The following is a 4,943-nucleotide window of genomic DNA, read 5'->3' as shown; positions in this document are numbered from 1 at the left end:
TGTCTCCAATGTATCTACTTTTCCAAACACTTTTGCCCTTGTTTTGGACTTTAACTTGCATGATTTGAATGGAACTAACCCGGACTGGCGCTGTTTTTAGTAGAATTGCCATGGTGTTATTTTTGTGGATAAATAAAAGTTCTTGGAATGACCTGAAAATCAACGGAGAATATTTTTGGAATATATAAAAAATACTGGCAAAAGAATCAAGGCCAGGGGGCCCAAACCTTGTCCACGAGGGTGGGGGGCGCGCCTACCCCCCTTGGCGCGCCCCCTGCCTCATGGCCCCCTGGTGGTCCACCGACCTCAAATCCAACTCTATATATTCATGTTCAGGGAGAAAAAAATCAGAGAGAAGGATTCATCACATTTTATGATACGGAGCCGCCGCCAAGCCCTAATCTCTCTCGGGAGGGCTGATCCGGAGTCCGTTCGGGGCTCCAGAGAGGAGAATTCGTCGCCATCATCATCATCATCATCAACCTTCCTCCATCACCAATTTCATGATGCTCACCGCCATGCGTGAGTAATTCCATCGTAGGCTTGCTGGACGGTGATGGGTTGGATGAGATTTATCATGTAATCGAGTTAGTTTTGTTAGGGTTTGATCCCTAGTATCCATTATGTTCTAAGATTGATGTTGCTATGACTTTGCTATGCTTAATGCTTGTCACTAGGGCCCGAGTGCCATGATTTCAGATCTGAACCTATTATGTTTCCATGAATATATGTGAGTTCTTGATCCTATTTTGCAAGTCAATAGTCACCTACTATGTGTTATGACCCGGTAACCCTGAAGTGACAATAATCGGGACCACTCCCCGTGATGACCGTAGTTTGAGGAGTTCATGTATTCACTAAGTGTTAATGCTTTGTTCCGGTACTCTATTAAAAGGAGGCCTTAATATCCCTTAGTTTCCAATAGGACCCCACTGCCATGGGAGGGTAGGACAAAAGATGTCATGCAAGTTCTTTTCCATAAGCACGATGACTATATTCAGAATATATGCCTACATTACATTGATGAACTGGAGCTAGTTTTGTGTCACCCTATGTTATAACTGTTGCATGAGGAATCGCATCCGACATAATTATCCATCACTGATCCATTGCCTACGAGCTTTTCACATATTGATCTTTGCTTAGTTACTTTTCCGTTGCCACTGTTACAATTACTACAAAACTGCTACTGTTACTTTTGTTACCATTACCGCTACTATCATATTACTTTTCTACTAAATACTTTGCTACAGATATTAAGTCTTTCAGGTGCGATTGAATTGACAACTCAACTGTTAATACTTGAGAATATTCTTTGGCTGCCCTTGTGTCAAATCAATAAATTTGGGTTGAATACTCTACCCTTGAAAACTGTTGCGATCCCCTATACTTGTGGGTTATCAAGACTATTTTCTAGCGCCGTTGCCGGGGAGCATAGCTCTATTCTTTGGGTCACTTGGGATTTATATCTGCTGATCACTATGAAGAACTTGAAAGATAAAAGAACCAAGATTTTTCCCTCAACTACGAGGGGAGGTAAGGAACTGCCATCTAGCTCTGCACTTGATTCACCTTCCGTTTTGAGCAAACTTGTGACACCTACTCCCGCTATTCATTCTGATATGTCGCATGTTATTGTTGATGCCACTTCTGCTTTGCATGATACTTATGATGAAACTACTTCTATGCTTGATAATACTGTGCCACTAGGTGAATTTGTTGATGAACAACTTGCTAGGGTTAGAGAGAATGAAATTATTGAAACTGATAATATTGATGAAAGTGATGATGAAGATTCTCCCCTAGATATGAATTGCCTGTTGTGCCTAAGTGTTATGTTATGGATGAAGAAACTGCTAGAGACTTTTTAGCTTGCAATGATAGATATGATCTTAAGAAACTGTTAGCTAAGCTGAAAGAAAAATCTTTGAATGCTAGAATGAAATATGACCCTACTTTTGCTACTTCACCTATTTGTATTTCCAATAAGGATTATGATTTCTCTGTTAATCCCGAGTTAATTACTTTGGTTGAATCTGATCCTTTTTATGGCTATGAATCTAAAACTATTGTGACACATCTTACTAAATTAAATGATATAGCCACCCTGTTCACTAATGATGAGAAAACCCGCTACTATTATATCCTTAAGTTATTTCCATTCTCATTAAAGGGTGATGCTAAAACATGGTTTAATTCTCTTGATCCTAGTTGTGTGCGTAGTCCCCAGGATATGATTTCTTACTTCTCTGCTAAATATTTCCCCGCTCATAAGAAACAAGCTTCCTTAAGGGAAATATATAATTTTGTGCAAATTGAAGAAGAGAGTCTCCCACAAGCTTGGGGTAGGCCTCTCCAATTACTTAATGCTTTGCCTGATCATCCTCTCAAGAAAAATGAAATACTTAATATCTTTTATAATGGACTAACTGATGCCTCTAAAGACCACATGGATAGTTGTGCTGGTTGTGTTTTCAAGGAAAGAATAGTTGATCAAGCTGAATTGCTATTGAATAATATGTTGAGTAATGGAAATGATTGGACACTTCCTGAACCAACTCCTAAGCCAACTTCGAAGAAAAGGGGTATTCTATTTCTCAGTCCTGAAGATATGCAAGAGGCAAAGAAATTATGAAAGAAAAATGTATTAAAGATGATATTAAGAATTTACCACCTATTGAAGAAATACATGGTCTTGATAACCCGACACAGGTTGTGAAGGTAAATTCTCTCTATAGATTTGATGAATGTGATATTTCTCGTAATAAGTCTGCTAGCCAATGCTTGGATGAGTTTGATAATTTTATTGTAAACAAGAAAACTTCAATGCTTATGTTGGTAGACAATTGAAACGTAATTCTTATATGATTAAACACTTGAGTGATTATATGTCTAGAGTTAAAGGTGAACTTAAACTTATTAGTAAATATGCTTCTATGGTTACCACTCAAGTAGAACAAGTGCTTAAAGCTCAGAATGATTTTCTCAATGAATTAAATAATAAGAAAAATGATAATGCTGTTAGAGTTATGACTAGAGGGGGTAAAATGACTCAGGAACCTTTGTATCCTGAGGGCCACCCTAAGAGAATTGAGCAAGATTCTCAGAGAACTAATATTGATGCACCTAGTTCTTCTAAGAAGAAGAAAAAGAAAAATGATAGGACTTTGCATGCTTCTAGTGAACCTGTTGTAGACACACCTGAGAATCCCAATGATATTTCTATTTCTGATGCTGAAACACAATCTGGTAATGAACATGAACCTAGTGATAATGTTAATGATGATGTCCATGTTGATGCTCAACCTAGCAATGACAATGATATAGAGATTGAACCTGCTGTTGATCTTGATAACCCACAATCAAAGAATCAACGTTATGATAAGGGAGACTTCGTTGCTAGGAAGCACGGTAAAGAAAGAGAACCATGGGTTCAGAAACCCATGCCTTTTCCTCCTAAACTATCCAAGAAAAATGATGATGAGGATTTTGAGCGCTTTGCTGAAATGATTAGACCTATCTTTTTGCGTATGCGTTTGACTGATATGCTTAAAATGAATCCTTATGCTAAGTACATGAAAGATATTGTTACAAACAAAAGAAAGATACCGGAAGCTGAAATCTCCACCATGCTTGCTAATTATACTTTTAAGGGTGGAATACCAAAGAAACTTGGAGATCCCGGAGTACCAACTATACCATGCTCTATTAAGAGAAACTATGTTAAAACTGCTTTATGTGATCTCGGAACTGGTGTTAGTGTTATGCCTCTCTCTTTATACCGTAGACTTGATTTGAATAAGTTGACACCTACTGAAATATCTTTAAGAATGGCTGATAAATCAACTGCTATACCTCTCGGTATTTGTGAGGATGTGCCTGTTGTGGTTGCAAACGTTACTATTTTAACGGACTTTGTTATTCTTGATATTCCCGAGGACGGTAGTATGTCGATTATCCTTGGTAGACCCTTTTTGAATACTGCATGGGCTGTTATTAATTGCAACAAAGGCAACACCATTTTTCATGTTAATGGTAATGAGCATACGGTACACTTTCCAAGGAAACAACCTCAAGTCCATAGTATCAATTCTATTGGAAAAATTTCAACGATTATTATTGGAGGTTTTAAATTTCTTCTTCCTACTGCCAAGAAGAAATATGATAGTCTTATTGTTGGGGATGTGCATATCCCAGTTGAGGTAACCTAGTGTTATTTGAAATTTCTCCGGTTTCATGCGATTCGGAATGAGTTTGTTAACAAGACTTGATCAACCTTGTTAGTGGATTCCTTTTGATGATCATGAGACGGATGAAGTTAGAAAGCACAACTCTCTGTACCCTCCTTTTACTTTATGTTAATTAGATTAAATAAAGTAAAAATAGTATTTTCTTTCTATTTTCTGAATTATCCTTGCAATAAAAAATACCCCGAAAATAAAAGTTCTCCAAATGCCCTGAAAATTTAATATGATTTTTTCTGGAATATTTAAGAATTATTGGCACTGAGAACACACAAGGGGGACTCACCATGTGCCCACAAGGGTGGAGGGCGTGCCCTACCCCCTGGGCACGCCCCCCTGCCTCGTGGACCCAGAGGTAGTCCTGGACTAAGGGGTCCTCAGGCGTCCGACCTGTTATCCATGGGCCGGACTGATGGGTTGTGAAGACATGAAGGCCGAAGACTGTACCCGTGTCCGGATTGGACTCTCCTTGGCGACCGACTATGAAGATTCCTTCTTATGTAACCGACTCTATGTAAACCCTAGATCCCCTCGGCGTCTATATAAACCAAAGGGGTTAGTCCGGAAAGGATATACATTCATTACCATAGTCATACGGGCTAGACTTCTAGGGTTTAGCCATTACGATCTCGTGGTAGATCAACTCTTGTAACACCCATATTCATCAATATAAATCAAGAAGGACGTAGGGTATTACCT

Source organism: Triticum dicoccoides, chromosome 2A, assembly GCF_002162155.2.
Source record: "Triticum dicoccoides isolate Atlit2015 ecotype Zavitan chromosome 2A, WEW_v2.0, whole genome shotgun sequence".
Classification (NCBI taxonomy): domain Eukaryota; kingdom Viridiplantae; phylum Streptophyta; class Magnoliopsida; order Poales; family Poaceae; genus Triticum; species Triticum dicoccoides.
The sequence above is the reverse complement of the archived record's forward strand: the minus strand, read 5'-3'. Positions refer to the sequence as shown.